Source organism: Catharus ustulatus, chromosome 2 (genome assembly GCF_009819885.2).
Source record: "Catharus ustulatus isolate bCatUst1 chromosome 2, bCatUst1.pri.v2, whole genome shotgun sequence".
NCBI lineage: Eukaryota > Metazoa > Chordata > Aves > Passeriformes > Turdidae > Catharus > Catharus ustulatus.
Window position 1 is genome coordinate 91244082 of NC_046222.1, and position 25365 is coordinate 91269446.

A 25365-nucleotide genomic window follows, 5' to 3' on the forward strand; every position below is an offset into this window, starting at 1 on the left:
TTATCAGTTTTTTTGTCTGATACACACAAAAAGATTTTTCCTGATGTAGTGCTTAATTATCATCCCACTGAGTACTACAGTGGCATTTGTAAATCTTTGAAATTCCGGTATAAAGAACAAGAATGAGTGTTTGTCAGGATAATCTTGTTAGTAGTTTCTGATGGCTGAAAAGGTGAATTTTTCCCCCCCTTAAATCTCACCCCACCCCCCCACTCCTCCCCAATATGTCCAGTTTTGAGAATTGCTAAATTTGTTCTTTTTTTAACTTCTGTGGCAGTCTAACACTTCTGCTCTATTCTCCTCCTGCTTCCTGCCTGAAGTGTCTAAATGTCTGCTCAGTGAAGCTAATCATGATTTGTGTGCTCCTTCTCTCTCAGTCACTTATTACAGCCATCTCAGGCTTTGGAAGAGCTGTGTTTGGGCAGAGAGTAACGGGTACTGGGAGGAAGTCGAGTGCTAGTTCCTCACTGAAATCACATGATGGCAAATCTGGGAATTCCTGCTTCATTTATGAGTGTGCAGAGAATGCAATGTCACTCTCTCTCCATCCAGAGATGCTTACTACAAAGAACTGAGCTGGATTCCACAGCAACAAAGTTATTTACCCAAATAAATTCTCTCTTCAAAAAGCAAAGGGCATCTCTCAGCTCCCTCAGCTGAATCAAACCTTTTATTTTTGACATCTGTGCACTGTGCATCCTTTTTTAAAAATTTTTCAGGTTTTTCTTTCCAAACAAAAGAACCTCTTCAAGAATACTTCAGAAGAGCAGGTAAAATGCATTTTTTCTACTAGAAATAGTTCCTAGAATAGTTTAATGCAGTTTTGGTATTTTGTGAGGATAACTTTTAATATGTGCAAAAAAATATCTTGTATTAGAAGTTGGTCAAACTTTGCAACTAGTGAAGGTTCTCTGGAAAGCATTTATGTGTACTTAAGCGTTCAGCATTTTAAAAAATCAGAGAGACACATGGATTATATGTTAAAATATTCAATTTTTTGGTTGTGTTCCTATTTACCTTTACATTGTCTCAAAAATTAACTTTTCCTAGGATATTTATATTTAAAAGGTTGATTTAACTTATTTTAGATTGTAGATTCTTTAAGGACTCAAACTTCTTGCTGTTAATGTAATTTATTGTTGCCCTTCCTACTTAATTTATGTGTAAGGGAAGAAGTTCAGGCATACTTTTTGGATTAGATGTTCTATAAAACATGAAGCTTCATGTTTAAAAAAATTATTTGGATCTGTGTTTGGAGAAAACACATTGATGGGGAGTGAATACATCTCTCAGGTAAAGTGACTTAATAAAAATTGAATCACTCTTTTGAAGCATTTCTTTTCATGGATTTTACTCATGTTGGATGTATTTGTAACAAGCAGTTGTGATTTTTCCAGTCACCTTGCTGGAGTAGTTTGCCAGCAAGGGAGCAGTCTGCAGACCAACAATGGGCTGCTCTGTTCTGCTCAGCCCTGCTTTTGCTGAAAGAGTAAAAGTGAAAAACTTCCCCAAGAGCTTGAGGTTTTACAAATTAGCTGTGGATGTTTAGTTTTCAATGAAACTTAAGGTGAGAAGTCAAGGGATCAGTCACTTAAATGTGGTTACAACCTTTTTTGAGGGGAATGTTTATATGTATATTTTTTTGAAAATAAAATCTATAACTCATATGAAATAGATGTTGCAGAGCTGCAACTTCCAAGAGTTGTTCAGCTAACATGTAGGAAACTTTCTGTATTTCTTAATGCAGTCATAGATGGAACATAGACTTATTTGCTTTCTGAACTCTCACAAAAACGGTTGGTTTTCTCACATGCTGCTATCAGAATTCCTAGTATTTCCATGAGGAAAGCAGCATTTGGTCTAATGGTGGCGGACTGGTGTGGACCTCATCAGTTTTCTCTTGAGACACCCTTATGTTGTCTTCTGTGTTCAGCAGGACACCATGAGTTAGTCTGAAACATCATTGGAACAAGGAAGAGAAACCATGGATAGCAGAATTGCAGACATTTACAGCTGAACAGATCCTAGTGAGTATGATCCAGAAAAATTGTCTGTGTTTCAGGCTTTTCCTAGGCTAAATCTAGGAGGAGAAATGGCTCCTCACTGCAAACATTTTGGATGCTGCTTGAGTAGAAAAAAGAAACAAGGCTTGCGGCCTGATGTCAAAGGAGAAAAAGGCAAGAGGAGAGCATTAGTTTAGGGGACTTGGCTATGATCTTTCCTTCAAAAGATATGTTAAATAAAGCTACGTGTTAATATATATATACACATATATACTAGGAGAACTGAAAATTTTAAACTTTTGCCCACTTTTTCACTGGTAGAGGAATTAAGCACAAAAGGGATGAAATGTATCACAGAAGAGCCTTGTCAGACTGAGACAATGCAGCAATTATTAATATAATGTTTCTCAATAACAACAGCTGCAAAAATACTGAGAAAAAAAATCCCACAGTTGTGGGTTAGGGTTTTTTTCTTTTTTTTTTCCTCCATTCTGTGACTGAGTGCTTTTGCCAGATCACATTTTCCCCTGTGGATTAACTTTGAACTGCCAATTAAAAGTTATTGCTAAATCCTGTTACAGCAGAAAGCCTTCAGGCTCTTATTGTTAAGATTTGGCCATTGCTCTTTCACATAATAGATTAAACTTCTGGGATTTTGGTAAATTACTTTTTTGTACTTTGTAGAATAGCCACATAGCCAGTGTATTTTTTTAGGGAGAAGGTATGCACTGTCTTAATTTCTGCTTATTTTATTCAATTAAAAACAAAACGGGAAAATTGGAATTGAAACAAGACCAAATATTGATCTTAACACCTTGTATTAATAGTGCAAAAAAGTTTGCCTATCAATACAGTGATGACCTGGTTTCTTCTGCAAGAGCTTTACAAAGCCCTGTCGGCCTGTCCTACTTAGAAAACAAAATTGTTGAAATCTGTGTGGCAAAGGTTAGATGACTTTTCCTACAATTTTTGGTCAAAGGAGACAAAATACTGCAGTAACCCTGCTGTGTCATTGCTCCGAGCAGGGACAAATTGAACACTCAAAAGCCTCAGAAAGCTTTGTGGTAATGGTTGGCGGGTGTATGATTTTTTTAATGTGGTCACTGTAGGATTATAAGTTGCTTTAAAATATGTGGGCCCAGCTAGGAACAGATCAAACAGGAAAGAGAAGTGAACCCACTGATATTTTAATTTGCCCGAGAGAAGAAAAAGTATTCTGCGTCCATTAAAAAAACTACATCATTGCTGCCAAAACCATCCATTCAGAAATCCATATGAAGACCATAAAAATGTATTCATCCATAAATCAACATCTGGGTTTTCATGTTTTCCATGCTTGAGCCCTGATACCGTGATCTTGCTGAAAAGATTGAATGTCTTGATTTCTGCAGAAGTATGACTGCACCATTCTCCTCTGTCTTTTTTGATGGCTAAAGATAGCCTGGAATAAAATAAAATTGTGTTCCTGTTCAGAAAATGAATGGATGCTTCTATGCAGCATCTTCTGGTTGATTAATGACTTGCATGCATCAGCTTGTTTTGAAGCCATCTTCATGGCACCAATCAAAAGGAGGTGGAGGCCGGCAAAAATCCTTCTGCAGCATTCAGTTTGTTTAGGTACCAAGTCAGTGGTATTTCAGAAGCCTATAAAAAAAGAGCAAAACAAGTATTAAAGAGGAGTCCTTGATAACTGGTAGCAGCAACCACAGTGAGGATTTCTGGGGCTTTGGACTTCTCTGTCAGAGAAGATGATTTTTTAAAATAGAGCATCTGACAGTGCAAAAGGTTGAGGGGCTGTTGAAGTTTCTCATTAGGGACATGGCACAGGATAAAGGAGGGAATGGAGACATCTGTCCTCCACAGGGTTTTTCAGTATGCTTGCCATTCCCCAGCCGTCTCCACCACCCCTCTCCCTGTCCATCCTTGGACAGCAGATGTTCTTATCTTCTTCCACGGTGATATGTCACTTCAGAGGCTTGCAGTGTAAGTCAGCTTAACGCTATAGAGGGCTCATTTGATGCTCATTGCCTTTGCTAATTTGCATAAACTCCTGCAGATTTTTACTCTTTTGGGAGGGGTAATTATTGTTGCATTTATTTGATCTATAGCACTGCCAGCACACCCTGTGGATGCCATGCTTGAAGGCTCCTCTAACCATTTCTCTCCTCTGACATGAAATGCTCATAGCAGAAAATTTCACCTCTTTTACACATATCATTACAATTACTGGTTTATGGTAATATAGACAATGCATCTGCTACATTCCTTTTTTAATTACATAAAGAATCTTGGCATGATGAGTCTTACAACTTGTAACTTCGAAATTGACAACAGCATTAATTATTCTTTTTTGATAAACTGGTCTGTGGTCTTTCTGGTTGCTTCACGCAAAGAGACAGCTGGGTTGGTTTTTTTCCTTGTTTCATTTTTTTGGGGGCTGTGGTTTTTTTCTTTTTCCCACTGGTTCCCAGCTATTGAATTCTGCTCAGCCCCAACAAAACTGCTTTCTGTTAATATTGCTGTGGTGTTGCAGCTCAGCCACCAGAGGTTTGGATGTGGGGAATGAGCCTTATTCAGCTAATGCCACAGCTGGGCTGTAGTTCTCAGCAGCCTAACCAAGGTAGCCTACAGGGCACTCTTTTCCAGCAAGATTAGATGTGGCGCCATTGTTTTTCGCTGACTGATACAGTGACTCCTGAGAAATGTTTAGCCAAATATAAAGGAGAGGAGCTTGTTTATGCTGGGGTGCTCCCTGGTTGACCCAAAACCAGAGACTTGCTCTGCTCTCGGGGTTTGCATCTAATTGTGTAATATTTTCTTTTCTATTGTTCATGGGATAATTTGTTTTAAAAAATCTCATTTTTTTACCTGCTATGAGGCCAGGAGGACTTGCAACATACATTTTCATCCCAGTCCAGTGTCAGTAAGCCAATACAACAGTACGACTCTTTGATTTGTGGATTTGTGATTATCATGGATTTGTTCATTACTGTGCAGGGAAGCAGCTATCCCATAGGCTGTGAGGCACAGCTGGGATGTATTTTGTGCTCTGCAAGGAGGAGCAGCAGGGTGAGTGCACTGAAGTGCAGTTCCAGCTGCACCATGTGGGACCTGCTTTAGCGAGGGTACTGGGAAATTTACTGGTTTGTTTGAAACTAAATCAAAGCAGAAATATAAGTGTGATGTTTGGCGTCAGACTCTTTTTCTTGAACATCAAAGTGCATTTATGGGTGACTTTTCCTCTCAAAGTGGTTCTCTTTCAGAGAAGTAAAGAAATACAGCATTTTGTAGTTCCTTGCCCTAGAAATGCATTTTTGTTATGATTGTAGTTTTAGCTTTTTAGTAATTAGTAATTTTTAGTTTAGTAATTTAGTAAGTTTTTTTTAGCAATTAGCTTTTTGATCAGAACAGCTGGATTAGTTAAACTGCTTTGTGAAAACCATATTTATTTCATAGCAGAAGCATAACAAATATTTGAGATTTTTCCATTTTTTTGGAAACAGAGCAGGTACAAGGTGAAAAACGCCGAAAGATATACTATGTATAAATTGGAGAGATGATGCAACTGTTCAGGATCTATCTGATAAGCTACTACTGCTCTTAAACTACATCCTGTCTTAAGTCATACATTAATCATAGTATATAGGCATAAGCATAATTGGTGCAATATTTCTTCATCTGTAGAGACATCATCCTATAATTGTGTGATTATGAAGGAGCCATTTTAGTATTTACATGCCTGTCTCTAGTGCTTTATCTTTACAAACTGTGCCTGTTAATTTTGGTCTCTAGTTTTAGTTCCTGGTACAATTCATGCAATAGAAGCTACCATAAATTCCACAAAACTGTGGAGATCTCAGAATAAATGAGTAATTTAGAAATTTGTGTTAATTAGTCTAATCAGAGTTCTGGAGGCAGAAATATTTGTCAAAGCAGTATCACTTATGATCAGTAATGTTCACTCAATGTTTACCATTTGTATTTAGGAAGGTATACAGAAAGATTTGTGGTTAAGGGGCTGTTTAGAGCAAAAAACAGTTCCTATATTTTTGGTATCTCCAGCAACAGTTGGTTTTTTTACCTTTTCAAGGACAAAATGTATCTTTGTAAATCACTGTAAATTATTTTGTAATTTCCTTATTAGGTAATTAATCTTTCTTGCTCTTTCTCACCAGTAGCAGGTAGAATTTTAGAATTTTACCTCGCAGTTGTGAATGGCCAGGGGCTAATTACAGAACTTTGAATATAAATATCACTGTAATTGGAAAAAAACCCAAATTAAGCCTTATACATGGACAGACAGCTGAGTGCCTCAAAGCTAAAGCTGCTGAAAATTGGTGAGGTAGGGATAGGCAGAGTCACTTCAATAGTGCTTTTGTAAAAAATGAGGCAGCTGAACACATTCTGCAATAGGCACAAGAAAATTTATTGGGAGAGCCTTAAATATCCTCAAACATAGTTCAAGCTTCAGTCAAGGACCTGATTTTTTCAACAATAGGCTCATACTCGCTTTTATAACTGCTAATACATGAATAGGTTTTTTTTGGGTTTTTTTTTTTTTAATTGGCAGTCTTGTGCTTGTATGCCCTTACTTCATTTACTTCAAATTTTGTAGATCGTTGACTGGGGCTAGTTTAATATAGAAACCTGTTTCTCACACAGCAGATACCATTCCTCATTGAAATTATTTTTCCTGGAGTGTTGCACAAAGAAGCTGAGAAGCACAGGAGAAAAAGTGCTCAACTATAATCAGTAGTGGACAGTTATCTTTTATCCGAGCTGGACAAACTCACTGCCCACAAATGACTCTTTATACAGCAGCCTGAAGGAGGCTCTGGCAGAGCAGGGAACTGGGAGATTTCAGTAAGCATGAGAGGAGATAGTGGTCTGTTTGTGGATCCCCACCTCCTTCCGCAGAAGGTATTGCATCCAGCTGCTCCTCAGACTGTTGGTGTCTGAGTGGGAATGCCTCACTGCTCTCTGAGGAATTTTACATAACAGTCTGGCTGGTCAGCTGAGGGGTGAGTATCAGTCAGCCAAGTGCTCTGGCTGTTCTCATGTGTGATCAGTCTGGCCCTTGCCTGGCATACCTATGGTATAGTTTCAGGAGGTGGCTTGCAGAGATGAGGTGAAGAATAAATTTTTCATTAGTCACTTGATAAAATAAGGACCTATATTAGCTTTGAAAACTGACCTTGTGAATTGATAAGGAAATACTTGTTTCTGCCTAAACCCTTTGAGAGAGGAGATTAGGCTCATGGTCCTTAGACATTGTGACACTTCAGAAACATTTGCCATTGACATTGAGATGAAATAAAGAATTCAGAAACAGGAGGCATCATGAAGATTCCCTAAAGGAAACTCTCATGGTTGTGCTGAGCTTGGCCTCAAGATACACAAACATCATATCTGTGTCTCCCAGGAGCCATAAACTTACTGGCTACTGGGAGCCCATTCCCTTCTCATATTGGGTTCACATGCTCAGGAAGCGCCTGGCCCAAACACTAAGCTACTTTGGGTATCCCAGCTAATAGTACTGGGTCTATCATTTGCCTTGGCTAACTTTCCAGCCAGAACTGGTTTCAGTTGGGACTGGACTAAGTAATCTGCAAAGGACCTTCCAAACTGGACTGTTTTTGATTCTGTATTCTCCTTCACAGTGGAGTTTCAGGTGACTTCTGATCTTCCATGGAAGAAAGAAACTTCAAACTTCATCTTACCCACAGGGAATTAATGCCATGACCACAGGCTGACAAGTGCACTTTTCTCTTAACAAAGAGATACACAGGAATTGTTATGGTCAGCCAGTTTGCAGATACTGGTATGGTTCCATCAGTTTGTAGTGGTACATATTAGCAGTAGACTATCCAACATCAAGTCAAACACTGATCTGGTGGGACATTCAAACGAAATCTTGTTTCGGACCAGATATTTTGACCCAGCTTCCTTCTATTTCCAAGAAACCTTTGGTCTTCCTGATACTTTAGAGCCCTTCTTCTGGTTTGTTTTTAACCAGAATGTTTGCAGTTGTCTGGGAAAAGCCTTATTCTAATAAAATATCACTTACAATGAAGTGTCATGGGTCAGGAGCTCCTTGCAGCAGGAAGTTGTGGATAGTTGGTATTTTCATGCATTCAGCAGGTGTCAGGATGTGTTTATGCCCTGGAATCCAATGGGTTGTGGAGAACAAAGCTACGGGCTCAAGAGCTGCATGTCTCTGTATACTGGGGAAGGTAGGATATGGGATTTAGGGCAGAGGGGATGTAGCTCTGAGCTGTTCTGGGATGGTCAGTCTCTAAGTATTGGATGTCTATGAGCAGATTTACTGAGTAGTGCCTAAACTTTAATCTTGCTGTGGTTTTTCCTCCTCAGACCACATCCTGACATGATCGTAATGACTATTTTACAATCTAATGTATGTGCTTCTTTGGAGTAGAAATATTTTTGCAAATATTTCAACAGAGGAAGAGAATGGAAGGAGAGTTTCTTGTGTCATTGTGTATTTGTTGTTTTGTTCAGCTGCAGGCTTTTAAGTTCATGTGCAAGTTTAGGCAGCAGCTAGTGCATCATGCTTGTGCCTGCCTCCAAGCAATTTTCCTAGTTGAGTAAAAATAATAAAAACAGGAAATGAATGGAGTTTAAAACAGGTAGATGTGAATTTAGACTCAGAGAAACATCTTTGAAAAAAGAGATATAACAATCACACATACAAAACCATGTAGAGTTAGAACTCCTACTTGTTTTAAGAATCTAAGGGCTGTTGCTCTACGCCTGTAACCTTGGTGACCTGTGATGCGTTAGCATTTCATGTCAGGCTGTTATGGAGCATTCCTTTCCTCCTGAGCATTGTACAAAGCTGTAACGTTTTTCTTATGAAGAAGGAAGCTGAGTAATTTCAATGAACAATATGAGCTTTGATATCAATGAATAATCTAATGTGGGCTTTTTAAAGTACCATGTGGTAAAGAATTTTCTTTTTGTCCTTGATGTTTTCTGTGCTTTGTTATCTTCACAAACCCACTCAGCAGTGGATTTTTCCACACCATCCATGCAGTTTTCTATGGATTTTCCAGAGGTGACAGGATGACTTGTTTCAATCCATCATTGAGGACAGTTATTCAGGAGCTCTCAACTAGTGGTGTCTATAGTTGCAAGCTTGTTTTTGGAGTTTTTTCTCTCTGGGATGTGGGTGCTAACCTTTCACACATTTTCCTTTCCTCCATTTTTATGACTACTCCTGGATGCCAGTTCCAGTCTTAGTGGGCACACTGGAAGGTGGATTAGAAGTGTGTGTCCAAACTGAATCTCCACAGCACCCCCCAGTGCTTTTATTTGTGTGGGGGAACAGCCTCAGAGTGCACAAATTTTACTTGCAGCTGAGATTTAACCTAGAGATGTGCTCTCACCACTGCTGAGTCCATGGGGCCACACAAGGGACGGTCTACTCTAAAGCTTTCTGAGATGTAAATAATGTACAGTTTAGGTCTTCAGCACTAGTGCTTCACCCTATAGATTCTTTCCTATTGTGCTGCACCAATAACTAACACAGATGTAACCACAGATGGCTCAGGAAGTACTTTTGTCTTCTTTCATTACTATTTGGAACAATAAAGCCAGTGCAGGGTAGCATATGAGATATTGCTTCTGTTCCTGACTCCTTCTGGTGTTTTTCCAGCCCAGAAGAAATGGTATACTTCTCTCTTTACTGGGACAGTTGTCTGATATCTCTCTTTGGCCATGTTGAAAGCAGATTTTCCTTTCGTTTTACACTCTCTGTGTGTGATGCACCCAAATGCAGTTGATGTTTCAACACCTAATCAAAACTCAAAGTCTCTGATACCCTGAAACCAGGTGAACTTTGCTTTGCAGTGGCACTGGTTGCTTTAGCTAGAGGCCAGAGAGTCTCTCAATAATCTAAATATCAACTGGTCATCAAAAAACTAGAATAACTACATACAATCACACCTTGGTCTGGTGTTGAGCAAGGAGTTGGTGTATCAGAAGACACTCCTCATAACACTCCTTTTTCTGTTTTCAAGGAAATTCTCAGCAGGTAGGTACTAATTTGTGCATGACTTGGTCATTTCTCTCCAGCCGGCATGGGACATCTTTGGTATCATGTACCTACATAGTGAGTGGTCATTAATGCCATGAAAATACACTTTTCTGCTAACATTTTCTGTGCACCTTTTCCTATCGTGGACATAGAGGCTGTTCAAGTACTAGAAGCTGTGTATTTGGTAAAGAAAGTGGTAAGGTGTTGGAGTTAGTGAGCGAAATCATCCTGAGTCTGATAAGATCCTGATGAAACTCCTGCATGTCAGCATTCACTCTTTTGTCTCCATTTCCCTCTCACTGTTCCTCATAGTACCTCTTTGCATCTCCTTCTTACCTTACTATTTATAGCTTAAGACTCAACTCTGTCATGACACACATACTTCAGCTTCACTAACTTAAATGGTCCAAATTAAATAATATTAAACCAGTTCATTTACATGCATGTAGAAAACACAATGAAGCTTAGTGGTTTTAGTGTAAAACCCTTCTCCCTTGTCCTATCTCTGTCTTCTGTAAAAAGTCCCTCTCCATCTGTTTTATAAGCTCCCTTTAAGTAGCGGAGGGTACTCTAAGGTCTCTCCAAAGCCTTCTCTTCTCCAGGCTGAACAATCCCAACTATTTCAGACTGTCTTCAGAGGAGAGCTGCTCAGGCCTCTGATAATTTTTCTGGCTCTCCTCTGGACTTGCTCCAACAAGTCCATGTCTGTCTTGTGCTGGGGACCCCAGAGCTGGATGCAGCACTGCAGATGGGGTCTCACCAGAGCACAGCAGAGCAGAGCAGAGCAGAGCAGAGCAGAGGGGCAGAATAACCTCCCTTAACCTGCTGACCATGCTGCTTTGGATACAGCCCAGGACATAATTGGCTTTCAGGGGTGTGAGTGCACATTGCTCAGTCATGTCCAGCTTTTTGTCCACTAGAACCTGCAAGTCCTTCTCCACAGGCTTGCTCTCAAAGACTACTTCTCCCAGTCGATCTTCTATCTGGGACTGCTCTGATCTAGGTGCTGCACCTTGCACTTGGATTTGTTGAACTTCATGAGGTTCTTATGGCCCCCTTCTCAGATTTTGCCAGGTTCCCCTGGATGACATCCCTTCCATTTGTTATGTCACCTGTGCGGCTCAACTTTGTGCCATCTGCAGACTTGCTGAAGGAATACTTGATCTCCCTGCCATTGTAAGGGACATTTAAGAGCAAAAGATGTTAAAGTTACATAAGAAAGTAGATTACCATGAGCTTTTTACCCATACTCTGAGTGTTAAAAGGATGAAAAAACACTCTGCTTTCATTTTCCAGAATCCTTTATTATGCCACACAGAGAATTAAAACCACAGCACAAGTCAGTGACATCCTCTGCAAGGCTGTTGGGCAGTCCCTGCATGAGCTGCACCCAACATGGTGTGGGTGCTGGGTGGGACCCCACCTGGGCATGCCTGAGGGTCCCACTGAGCCCAGAAATCTCTCCTTAGGCACAGGGTCCCTTTTAGCACCTTTCCATGAGAAACAGATCCTGAGGCCTTTCAGTTTTGAAACAAGATTTGAGCTGACAAGAGGAGCACATAATCAAGTCTTTCTCTGGCATCACCTATTGGAAGGTATTTCTGCTAGTTCATCAGCTTGGAGCTAGGAGGGGAGGCTGCAGGCATCATCATCATCATCATCATCATCATCATCATCATCATCATCATCATCATCATTAACATCAGCTTCCTCCTCTACAGGGAAGGTGAATGAGCCAATCCATTGGGGACCAAAGACCCAGAAACATCCTGTTGGGCACAGGGGCTCAAAGGGAAAGAGCATAGTCATTCCTCTCCTCTTTTGAAAGGTTCATTTTGAGAGTCTTCTACTTTTACTGCTGGAAAATCTAATTAAATGCAATGTCTGGCTAAACTTGGAATCTTCATCACAAAAGAATAATAAACTCTCTGCATTTTGTGTGTCGCTCAGCTAATGAGTTCTCCTCTTTTATAGTGAAATTCTGAAGACAGATTTTTATTATCTTTTTTTATTATTATTAAGAAAGGAAAAGAAAAGATAGTCTGAATAGAATACAGTACCTCTCAGACATTCAGCCCATGTCAAGGGCTGGCAAAGCATATAGAGTGTGATTTCAGCTTCCTATTTTATTGCTGAGTGGCTCTATATATAATAGCAATCAGTGAAAATTGCTCGCAGAAGCATTGCTTTTAAAACATGTAAATGTACAAAAAAACCCCCTCAATTACTAGATGTTTTTTATTCACCTAAGCTTCCTAAGGCTTTATAGGTCCAAAAGGAACAGATTACTGCAAGAATTTTTGAAACAACTTTTCTCTGCTGTGATAACCATTGCTGTTTTCCCTCATCGCTATCAAAGATCTGCAAAGCTAAGGTTCTAAAAACCCAAATTCCACTTGATATTGAGACTGATTTACTTTCTGAGCTGGAAAATTAACCTCAAATGAATTTGAGATCATGGGCCAAAAGCAAATCTGTACAACTGTACTTTCATAGCATTTGGGGCTTGAGGGGGAATCTTGACTCCATCTCTCACATTCTTATCACACATTTGCACATTTCCACCAGTTTTCCAAGTGTTGGACTGAGGGTCATGCCTTATCTAAGTAGATGTCCCACGGATAACTGCAGTCCAGAAGACATTGCCAGGCTGCTGTCCTCAGTAGTTTCTTTCAGTACCTAATCAGTGTGATGACTTACAAAAATTAATAAAAATCAGGCTCTTTCCCCTGTTTGAATTTATTTGGCTTCAGCTTCCAGTCTTCACTTTGTGTCATGCCTTTTCCATTAAGTTCAAGAGTCTTTTAGAACCAGATATTTTATCTCTATAAAGGTGGCCCAGTAACTAAGTCATTGCTACATCTTTTTTTTTTTTTTTCCCTTAAAAATGGGAGCAGATGGAATACCTTCAATCTGTCTTGTGGTGTGACACTTCTCAAGCCCTTGAATTATTTTCATGAAAGCTTTTTTTTTTTTCCTATACTACCTCCCTCCTTCCAAATTCTATTCCAAAAGGGGACCCCAGAACTTCACCCAGAACTTGGTGCGTAACAAATTCTTACATGGACAAAAAACCCCCTTAATTCCCACCCACTTACACCTTCAGGGATTGTATTTGTCCTTTTGCTACATGGTGCAGGAGACTGTAGCCTTGCTTTGTCTGTTCAATGCTGGACCATCTTGCAAGGCCACAGCTCTTTGCTATATAGCTTCATTTTCAATATTTTTATTCTGTAAACAGACTTCACTCTTGTCCCTGGACTTATTATTTGCATGGGTCTGTTTGCAGAGATGTTTTCTCTGAATGGGCCTAGAAGACTTGCCTTAAAAACAGTTTACAGCCATAGAAATTTTAATTACATTTCTGCCCATTAAGCAAAGGTATCTCAATAATTTTGGGGCATTTAACCCTAAACTACAGGAGTCTGTGCTCTCAAAGAGAAACTTCTCACACCAGTTCCAGCAATACTGGGGCGAAACAGTTTTTACTTTTTTTTCTTATATTTTGAAAGGAACAAAGCTATGATCTCTTTCACATATGGGTTCCATATGTTTATCAGTCACTCACACATTGTAGACAGCTTTTCCCCTCCTTGTGTGTATTGGTTTTGTTCAGCCACATGTTATACTCTGTTATAGAAATTAACCCAGAGCTCCAACTTATTGGCTTTAATGAAGCAAACTAGAAACTCACTGATTTTGTTGGTAATCAAATTATTTTGTGTTTATGGCTTAAAAGTACCGGCCCCCTGCCCCCCCACCGCCCCCCTCCCCCAAAAAAAGGCTTATCATTTTAGATGCAACACATTTCATGAACCCTTTCAAAGAATTTTGGACTGTATTAAACAATACATTAGTTGAGCTGCAATTCTGAGCATCGAAGAGACTTGATTTACTTCCAAATAACTGATACTTTGTTTTAAAATACAGACTACTTGGCTGTCAGAAGAAGTTAATTATTTAGAATTCTTTGTTGCTCTGTTAACTCAGAACTATTTCTACTATGAGGAAATTTTTGTAAACTTTGATAAATCCAAAGAAGATTATTTTTTCCAACAATTATCCATACTCTAGCAATGATTGTGTATGGAGTAAAAGAGACAAATATCTGTGGTTTGATGTGAAATTCATATATATCTTTGAATAATACATAATATCTTCAGATCTTTTGAAGAGTGATACATGGTTAAATTAAAGACTTTGGGATGCACAAAATTATCTAGTCATTGTCTTCTACTTTCTTATCACTGCTAGGGTAAAATTTCCAGATTGTATCGGATAAAGAAAAATCTGTATTCTGTGAACTTTAGAGAGATCAATTTATCTTTCTGAAGATAACAGTTCTTATTCCGACCAACTCTAGCATTCATTTACACCACTTTGACTGTGAAAATACGATTTAAAGTAAGTGCAACTATAACTAGCTCCAGCTTCCTGGCTGGGTGTAAAGCCATTAGCATGAGTGTCAGGCCCTAGAGTTTTATCTCATTTCCTCTTATTTGTACCTGTATCCCATAGTGGGAATAGGGTGTCATCCTCAGAATATGAGGATAGGGACCAAGAGCAGAGTGACACCAATTGTCACCCAACAAGGTGATAGTTTCTTCCAGTCCTATGTTGAGCTCTATAACGTGCAAATTATATTTTTCAGGGGCTATATTCCAACGTGTATTTTTAAAGGAGTAGTGCGATGACGAAGGGCTAGAGCTAGTGATAAAACAAACTCATCCAAAGTTTTCAAAAGCCCAGAGCTGTCTGTGCCTGAAGGTTCGCCCTGACATGAGATGTTCACAATGCTCAATGCATGTTCAGGACAACTTGCTGGCAGCTGGTGTGCTGCCCTGCACCACAGCCAGAGCCACTCTGGGATGTTTTCACTTCCACCCGAAATGTTAGAGGCTAAAAAGCTTTGATAAGCATAAATAAAGAAAGGGAAAGGTGGGTGAATGTCTCCTTCCCCATTCTGTTTAGCTGTCACTCTGTTGGTTGATGGTAAGGTTTTGGTTGTGTAAGGCTGTCATGTCACGTTGGACTTAGCATCTGAAAGCCAAAAATACTCGAGGGGTCGGAGGATCATGTGGCTGTTCTTCCAGCCAACTTTCCCTCAGATCTTTAAGCAGCTGCTTCAAAACTGCATTCTTGCTGCAGACCTTCTGGAGACTTGGAATGACTCGCAGAAAGGCTCGCTAATGACGCTGATGTGCAGTGAACTTTCTGCCCAGGAATGCACTGTCTCCCGTGAGCGCCAACAAACACAATCACTCGCTGGGGGCAGCCTGCTTTAGATAATCTGAACAGAGAGGCCACCCTCATTCCCCCATTTCAGAAAAACACACTCAGGTGTGCTCTCACACACAAGCTAAGTGTTTTGATGGGCAGAGGCTGTTCCTGTACCTACAATAACATATTTCCTCAAAGTATCAAAATAACTTACAGCTTTCCTGAATAAAATCTGATGGAGAAAATGTTATTTGGCAGACAAGGTACACCTTAGCCCTGAGACAAGCTTAAATCTATAGTAAAGCAGGGAATAAAAAATTCCATCCTGTCTCCAGTAGCTGCTAGGCTGTGGCTTCACCTCCTCCTCTTAAATGCTTAAAGCAATCCCCAGTTGCTGAACATTTAAATTACTTGAACACTTCAGATTTTAATGCTTTTCCTATTTACTGTGGTGTGAAAGTTCTGCTTCTGTGCTAAATTTGAAGCATCTTCTTCCCAGGGATACCTAAATAAAATAATTCACACTTCACCTAAATAAAATAATCACATTTCCATCAACATGAGAAGAGTGTTGCTCATGGGTGAGGGAGGAGGAGAACACTGTGGTAGGCAGGGAGCAGTCATAGGAAGAGGAAATACAGCAGTCTGAACATAGTTACTCATATGGAGGGTTGAGGCTGCTCTGGTGTCCTTGCCTTCTCACATTTCCTCTGCTCATGCTGCCAGCTTGACAACATGAAGGGTACAGTTTCTCTGTGTAATTTTGATTTTCTGGCCCTGAGATTCCATTATTTAGGCTTTGCCTTCGAGTTTTGAACTTGAAAAATTTCTTTTTGTAACCAAACCTCATCCACAATCTAAGCATTTTAAGTGTCTGTTTTGCATCTTTGAAAGGCTCAATCCAAAACCTAGTGTAGTCAGTGGAAAGACTCTCCCTAATCTCAGTGTATTTTGGGTAAAGCCCTAAGGCAAGGCTCACATTCCATACATTTTAGATTGGATTTGGATTTTCATAAGCTTTAATACTCCAGAAAGCCGCCAGTTTCACAAATCTACATCCCATAGTATGTGTTTTCATCTTGGTTTTGTTAAGAATGTTTTATAGCTGAGAAATAAGTTAATGAATCATTCAGGACTATAACATGAACCAGTGACCCCGACAGCACACCAATTTTCCTTGAGGATGCTCTGTTTCCTTCTCTTGTATGGACATTTGCATCTAAGCAACATGAATGTGCATAAAAGCAGGTTCATTTGCAACAAGGGAGGTAAAAAGCTCTGTTCAGCAGGAGGGTACAAACAGTGCCCAAATCCAGAAAATAAAGATCTAAATGCATCTGTTTTCATTTTCACCCTTGCTTGCTCAATGTAAGCTCGGTCTGTTTTTGATTTATACCAGAATGGGTTATTAGAATACCACTGAAATTTTTAATCCAAACAGACTTATTATCTCAACTGGGTCTGACCCATTCCTGGCTAAAATCAAAGCAAAATTTGATGCAAGCAGAACCAAATCCCTTTGGCTGTCTGGAATGAAGTGCTACTGATGTCTGAAATCAGTACAGCTACATCCATTTACAGTCACTGTCTGGCTCCCAGAATGCTTTGGTTTTTGCCATGACTGTCTCAGAAGAATATTTTTTTTGTATTCATTGCAAAAATAAATGTAAAACAGGAAATAGTTTTGTCCTGTAATGATACTTATTTTCTGAATATAGCATGAAACTGTTTAATACAGGAAGGAAACAAAATTTTAAATAGATAAAGCAATTTTTTTTAAAAGTAAACAAAACCTGCAACATTTTTTGGGCATTGAATATGGAAATGAATCTATGTAAAATACTTATCTCCCTTAATGTCCCCTCTTTGGTTTAATTATCTTTGATGTATTATGGTCAGTGTCAACAAATCATGTTATTTTTACCTGCAATGAGGAAAAACTCCAGCCATATCATCAGGCTGTGGAATTTTTACATTAACTTTCAAAAGTTTAATTATATAATGAAAAGCAGTATGAGGCTTTGTTTACCACTTGAAATAGTTGCTGTACCAATGGGATTTCACAAACCAAAGTCCTGATAATACTAGGGCAAAGAGGACAGCTGAAAATTTCAAATCTATCCCACTGTTACTTCCATTTGCACCTGGGTCCTCCAGGAAAAAGTCTTATTCTGCTCTGTGGCATGTTTGCAATAAAGGAGAAACCAGCAATATCGTGAACTCTACTCTTCTGCACCTGTTGGCAGCATCTTTTTTTCATTGTACAGCTGCCAAGGCATATGGAGGCTCTAATTCCTTCGTGCAAAGAGACTCCTTTTCATCACCTTTTCTATAAAGTAAATTTAGGCTAAAAGCAGACAAGAGAAATGTGACATGAACCTTTATTGTATATCAGTATTCTAGCTGCTGCAGCAATTTCAAGCACCTGCAGTTTGTCAAGTTAAACATAAGAACAATTGACATTGTGGGAATAACAATCATCTAGGCATGCCATTCAGGAAGCAATAACACATTTTTTCCTTGCACTTTGTTTTTAGGAGCTTGGTGTTCAGCTTGAATAGCTGAAGAATAATTTGTTATGAACATCTAATATTAGAAAAATACTCATTAAAAAAATAAAGCTAAGAAAATCCTCCACACCCTCCTCCCCAGTAAAGATATTCCTTTTCCACTTGTCATCCTGATTTTTTATTTCTGAAACAAAGCAGAAACTAACCAGGATTATTTTAACAATTTCAAAATATAATGTCAGCTAATTAACCTCTTCCTACTGTCTTGCCCACAACTAAAAAAAAGGAAGCTACAAATACCTTCATATGCACCAAATAACCGGACAGAACACTGCTATATACTTAGTCTGACATGCCTAAAATAAAATAAAATAAAATAAAATAAAATAAAATAAAGATGTGTTGTAAGATATTGAAGATATCAAAGTACTGAAAGATCCCAGAGACTGATGACCCTCCAGAGGCTGCAGGGTTGGACATTTTTTGCCTGTCTCTACGTTGAGACCTTGCCAGTTACCCACTGAAGCCTTTAATGTGAGCTAAGAATATGAGATCTCATTGTCTTCCCATGACCATGTAAGGAAAGGTTATGAAGTGCAAAAGAGAAGTAGTATAAAGCTCTCAAAGTCCTCTAGTAGAGTTAGAGTGCTGAATTTTTTACTCATGAGTGTGAATCATTTCACATTCTTGCCATGAAAGGCCCTGGACACCTCAGCAGGCTATTTATCTTTCTTGAGATATGGTATATTTAAGGAAATACAGAAATATTAACTTTATGGCATAAAAAGCATAGCTTAAGGAGAGAAAAAAATCTTCTTGAGGTTTACACTTGGGTCGTGACAGGAAGTAGACTGAGTCTTTTTCCTTTCATAACTGCCTGATTTCTAAGCATCTTCTAGTCAGAGTAAGCTGCACATGCTGTAGTGTCTCCAGCTGTATTTTGAAAGTCAACTCTAGTGTCTGTGTCTCTTTCTCTTTTTTCCCAAAGCAGGACCTAAATCCAAAAAGGTCTATTTCAGAGTTACACCATTCTCCCCCTGACACAGCATACTTCTAACACAGCTCCCAGAATCTCTGGACCCATAAACTATAGCTTATAGTACTTGCCTGATTTTCTCTCCTATTTGTCTTAAGTTGTGGGCAACACTTTGGTTCCAGTAAAGGTGCCTCAGATCCTGTGCACAGATGATGCACCTACCACACTTGAATAGCTCTGGCAGAACAAGTTCAGTGGCTTGTTTCAAAAACGGTGTTTGCCCTCCCTCGCCCTTTACTTGCTCAGCTTATCAGCAAGAAATTTTCTCCAGTGTGTACACTGGTTCAGTGATGTGACAGCATTCAGTAAGTCTTCAAAGGACCATGTCCCTGTGCTGGTCCCAGTTACTGGTTTACTTGGTGCTACGGTTTTTAAGTTCCCACTGACTCCAGCTAAGTGAGTGAGATTTCTGGAAATTAGGTCCCCAAAACTGAGATGTCTTTATAAAACACATCTCCCCCAAACCTCCAGTTCTTTTGTGGGTCAGGTAGAATACCCTAAAGCATGGTGCACTGACCCTGTCTCAGGCCAGATGGAGGCTGGGTGGCCAGTGCCTGTCTCCCTCTACAGACTCTCCAGGGACCTAGGAGGTAAAGGTGAGGATAACCTTAGAATGTATTGCAATTTGTTTATCTGTATCTGATTAGACACTTAAAAAGTTTATTTATATTGGATGGGTTTTGTAGTGACCTCTTTGGCAGATGTAATAAAAAAGAAAGAGGAAATTACTGTTTTATCTGGATTTTATCTGGATATACATTTTTTTGCTTGTTGATTGTCATTATTGCTATAGTGTTTCCTGCTCCTATAGTCCAAGCTCTTAGCTCTTCATTCACATTCTTCCTTCAGCAAAGACTTCTAAATGACTCCTCAAACTAGCTCTTTAAACTAAATACTGAACAAGACTCAGTCATTGGCACACAGACACTCAGGGATAGAGGGTTTTCTTTTAAAAAAACCCAAAAAAATCCCCAAAACCAGCCCCAAAAAATCCTAATTTATGGGGATCTTTTGCACAGGGCAATGCTTAAATGGGGTAATTATTCTTTTAACAGGATGATAACTTAATACCCAACTGATGGTGGGAATCTCTACCATCTTCTGTTGAATCAGAGGAGATTCCTTAGAATGTAAAAATCACCTGGAGCACTGTGTCCAGTTGTGGGGCCTCCAGCATATGAAGGACACGGACCTGCTGGATGGAGTCCAGGGAAAGGCCATGGAAATGCTCCAGGGAGCTGGAGGGTTGGAGCATGTCTCGGATGGAGAGAGGCTAAGAGAGTTTGGGTTGCTCCACCTGGACAAGAGAAGGCTCTGAGGAGATCTAATAGCAATTTCCAGTACCCAAAGGAGCTACAAGGGAGCTGGAGAGGGGCTTTGTACTAGGACACCCAGACAGAACAAGGGGAACCGCTTCAAACTGAGAGTAGATTTGGATTAGAAAGGAGGAAGAAATTCTTTACTATGACAGTGGTGAGGCACTGGAACAGGTTCCCTAAAGATGCTGTGGGTGCCCCATCCCTGGCAATGTTCAAGGCCTGGTAGGATGGGGCTTTGAGCAACCTGGCCTATTGGAAGGTGCCCCTGACCGTGAGAGGGGATTGGAATTCGATGTTCTTAAAGTCCCTTCCAGCCCAAACTGATCGGTGATTCTATGAAATTCTTAAGGTCCGGCTGGCCTGAATGCATCAGCTTGTGCACGAGCCAGTTCCCCGTAGGATACAGGGAACCTGCTTCCCTTGCACCTGCCCACGAAGGGATGTTGTGTCAGCCCCTTCCCGTGCCTGCAGAAACAGCTCCTGCTGACTGATTACAGATGTTCTACCCATGCACCACTCGGCGGGTGCTGCAGCCACCCCCTGGCCCGGGAGCACGGACACTCCTCTGAAACCCGCCTTTCAAACTGGGCTCGCCTTTATGGAGCTTTTTTTTCCCGGGGAAAGCCGGTGTCTGGCCTGTGGTCAGGCAGCCGGCAGGCGGCAGCCTGCGCCCGCGGATGGCTTGAGGAAGGTTTCGTCACGGTGCTATGTGGGGCTTTTTTGTTTGTTTGTTTTGTTTTTTGGATTTTGTTTGTTTGTGTGTGTTTTTTGGGGTTTTTTTTTGTTTGTTTTTTCTTCTTGCAAATTGTGTCTCCCCTCCAGCTGTTTGAATCGTGTCTGTACGATAAGGCTCTAACTCCATCCGTACCCTCTGTCAAAGCCCTCAGCTCCCCTCACCGCCCCTCTGCTGCAGATCCACTATTCTAATTCCAATCCCAATTCACACATTTCCTTCCCTCCTCAGGGCTCCCTAGCCCAGCCATCACTGCAGTGAGGGGCCTCCATCCTGCAGTCTCCCTGTGTCCTGTGGGAGTCTGGGCAGTGCCAGTCCCCAGGAGGCAATGCCATGTGTCCAGTCAGCAGCTGCTGGATCACAGCAGCATCAGGAGACTGGGACTTCACCCTCTGCAGAGGCTGAGTTTGGCTCTGAGCACAGTAAGATTTCTCCTGTGTCCTGTTTCACTCAGAGTGCTCCGGTGGAGCAGCAGTGCTAGAACCCCATGAGCCCTGAGAGCAGCCCAGGCTCTAATGAAGTCAAATCCTCTTCTGTGCACCAGGGGCTGCTGCCTTAAATACAGCCGTAAGGTCTGGGCTGCTGGGTCTGAACTGCAGGCTCTGAACAGCAGGGTCTCATCAGTAAGGTCTGCTCTTGCTGAGCTGGGAAGTCCTAAGAGCCTTGCTCCAGCACAGGCTGCCTCCCTGGAAGGCACTAAAGTGCAGCAAAGGCCATCTTGCCCTGAGATCTAGGGTCTTCTGAAGTCCTCAAGGTGCTGCAGCTGGGTTCCTTTTTCACTTTCCTGGACACGTGAATGTCCATCCCAGATCAACAGCATGGAATGTGTGGTCACAGGGAATGGCTCCATGCTGCTTCCATCCAGTAAGTCTCACCATCTAGTATATGGACTATGAAAATAAACTGCTCTCAGGCAAACACCCTCCTTTTGGCTAAGGAAATCCAGCAACTTGCTGAAAGCTGATAAGTTCTGACAGTTTGCAAGTGTGGTATTTGAAACACTTTAAAACCCAGTGAGAGAAAGTAAGGTATCAGGGCTTTAAGGGTTGGGTGTGCCTGGGAACCACCACCTGGGATCAGCTCTCTTGGGCACAGCTTGAAACCATTTCTTATTGGGCAGACTGTTGGAGATAAAGCTTCTTATAGCCCATCATCCTGCTTTCACCTGATAAATAGCAGCCCTGGGCCAAGAATTCATGGGGAACAAAAGTGGGGAGTCTTTGATAGGAACTTCACAGTTTTCTTTGTATGTTTGTTGCATAATAAGAAAGGTTTACCATAATAAGAAAGGTTTACTCCCACCACTCCTCTTGCCACTGGTGGATGGCAAGAAAAGACAACCCCAAAAACATGGAAGAGTCAGTAGTAGCAATCTGCTGTGGGCTGTCCTGCAGCCCCACTCTGTACACTATGATCTGTCCTCTTTCCAGTCATGCAAGAGGTCTGTTCTGCACAACTTTTTTCTCTGCAATCTCTAACATCGGCCTATAAGATAATGGGGATCATATAGGCAGGGGTTTTTGTAAAACAGCAGCACTGGAACAAACTGCAAAATCCTAGATGTTAAAGGGATTTCTCACACTCTGTGTATCCAAACCAGCCTTCCTGCCTTCCTACAGCTAGTAACACTTCCAATTTATAAGAGAAAACACACCAATTAAATACCAAGAGTTCTTGTTTGTAACATGTCAACATTAGATACTGCAGTACCTCTGCTTTACTCAGAATAAATAAATATAAATAAATGCTTTTGCAAGGGCATTGTGGGAGCACGTGTGTGTGTGTGTGATTTTTGACTGTAACTCTGGAGGTAGGTTTTCAGCTGAGTTTTTATCTACATGTCCCCAGGATGGCAGGGCCAGGGTTATGTGTGTCAATGGGCATGTGAGGATAAGCCTGTGCTGGGAGGACTTCTGAGCTGCAGTACTGAAGCCTTGCTCTGTTTCTCAGGCTAAGAACAACAACTCTCCTCCAGGCTGCTGTGACCACTTGCTGGTGTCTGCCAGAGGAGGGACAGTATCAGCTGTCTGACTTGTGAGGAAGCTGTTAGGAGATGCATCCCTAGAGTGGGATGTATATATACAATATATGCTTTCCTCCTCAGCTAGTAATTTTTTAGAATTTCAGTTTCTGCCTGATAATGGGAAGGTGACAGTTCCAGGGAAATATTTTTTTTCCCAGTCTTGGTAGAAAAGGGCTTTGATAAATAATAGGATGAGCAAGACAGGAAACATTATTTCTGGTATTACCTTGAGCAGATGTGTTATTTCATAGCCTCATGGACCCTAAGATTAAATTCTTGATTTTTAAATGCAAAAAGCCTCTTAAATAAAATAACATAACCTGTTGATCTTATTTGAACCTAAAAATTTGAAAATTACTTCTCCACTAGTACTTTTAATGTTCAGCTTCTTGAGCTGGGATGAAAGGGACGAAAAGGGGTGACAAACAAGGCTCAAATACTGTATTAGCCCTTTTATTTATTTAATTTATTTGTTATCACTGTATTAGCCAAACACAAGATAGGTGATTGCTGGACCAATTTCTCACTGTGTCTGAAAAACTCTAGCTGGTGCATAGCTCCAGAATGTACCCCAAATAGACCTTTCTTGGTTAAAATCTCTCCTTACCTTCACATGATGGCATCTCACCTATGTCTCATTGCTGATGGAGGCACTGCAAGGTAAGAGAAAAGAAGAAGAAATAAAAGTGAAGTTCTGCAACTACAGAGAGATGTGATCATTCGAGAATTTCTTGAATGCACTGATGTCTTAGAAGCTTAGATACCATGGAGATAGTTGCCTTAGCAATATTTTAACCACATAGGCATTCACAATCAAGCCTGCCTCTTGTGGCAAAATAATGCTGTGGTTTTGTTGGGTTTTTTTTGCAAAGCTTTTGTGAATGTACAATAAAGCAGTTTTATGGGTTTTTAACTAGATATCAGATTTTTCTCTCAAGATTCTCGTCCTTGACATTATTTTATTTTTTCATTGATGTTAATTCTGAAAATAAATGTCTTTCAAGCTAAGGCTTTGTACATACAAGAGCCTGTCTGATTTGGTCCCTGTTCACCTCAAGATAAAAAAATCCCACTTAGAGGGTGAGAAAGGATCAATTTCAGAGGTTGTGTTCAGATTTTTGTCTTTTAAAAACTAGTACAGCCTGAGTTGCTGTAGGTTTAACATTTCCACGGCATGACATCATTTCAAAATCTGTGTATTTTCACAATAGGAACTCTGACAAACCAAATGTTATGAAAAATGGAATAAGTGGGCAGATATCTCTATTATGATTTGCAGAGTATCTTAATAAAACCAGTATGTAAATATATAAAGTGAGATTGATGACAAAAGCAATTATCTTCTCTAATTTGAATTGGAAGTATTTGCATTTCAAAGTTGTGTTCTGGAAAGCAGTTTGGAGTTTTAGAACAGGCAAAACTGCTGCTAGTAGGGCAGCAGGCAGTAGGGCAGAGGTGACAATAAAGCATTGGTGGGGCAGTGGTGGCCTCTGTGTGGTGTGGGTTTGCCCTCCCAGCACCTCCCAGCTTTAGGTTCCATGCAGGAGTGGCAAACCTGGCTTTCCAAGACTTTCACTCAGGATTTTGTCTTTGATCACAAAAGCTCTGTGGTTTTCAGGCCATGGAGAAGTCCTGGATCAGTGACAGCATGTTTGGTTACACTTCACCCAGGTTTGTGCTCCTTACACCAGGCATCCCTTCATGGAAATATCTAGAGGAGAGGTATAATCCACTGAAGATTGAAGTGTTTTTAGTGTTTCTTGGTGCATGCTAGCCATGTCTAAATATGGGAGCCCTGTGAAAGCAATAGATGCTACCTTCTTTCTTTCATTTATTTACCACACTCTCCCTACCTTCCCTTTCATTTTTTGCCCTTCCAAGAAAACCGATAAAGCACAATTAAGAAAAGGCTTATTTATGTTGATCTTTTCCAGGCTGTTAATCATAGACTCATAGAACAACTCATGTTGGAAAGGACCTTGAAAGACCATCTGGTCCAGCCTTTTGTGGGAGCCTCAAAGAGATCATCTGGTCTGTTTAGCTGTGCCTTCAAAATCTGCAGTGATGAAACCTTTACCCCTGGGGAAGTTGTTGCTGTTATTCTTACTGCAAAAAACTTCCTTCTTGTATTGAGATGAAACCTATCCTCATTCAACCCATTGCCTCTTTTCTTCTTTGTGTGGCTGCTTGTGAAGAGAGAGCCTGTCTTCTTTGTAGTCACCTTTCAACTACTGTAACTACAATGAGGTCCCCTTTGAGAGTTCTCTTCCTGAGGGGGAAAATAAATCCTGTAGTCTTTTCTCATAGGGAAGGTCCTCCAGCTCTTTGATCATCTTTCTGGCTCTCCTTTGGACTTGTCTAGTCTGTGCATCGTTTTAGAATTGTGGGGACCAGGACTGGACACAGTACTCCAGCTACTGTGCAATGATGGGAGGGGTAAAGTCTGTCAGTCTGCTTATAAAAAA

The 25365-nt window shown here is 40.5% G+C and overlaps 1 protein-coding gene across 3 annotated transcripts in view; it reads left to right on the plus strand.

The window, feature by feature from the left end:
• The first annotated feature begins 500 nt into the window (after positions 1–500).
• Positions 501–25365, plus strand: part of OCA2 (OCA2 melanosomal transmembrane protein) — a 190701-nt gene continuing 165836 nt past the window's right edge. For 2 of the 3 annotated variants that reach the window (XM_033053545.1, XM_033053547.1), the window contains exons 1-2: positions 501–770; positions 1934–2027. The gene's annotated coding sequence lies outside the window, so the exon portion shown is untranslated. The remainder of the gene's footprint in view (positions 771–1933; positions 2028–25365) is intronic. The other variant, XM_033053546.1, reaches the window with a different exon arrangement.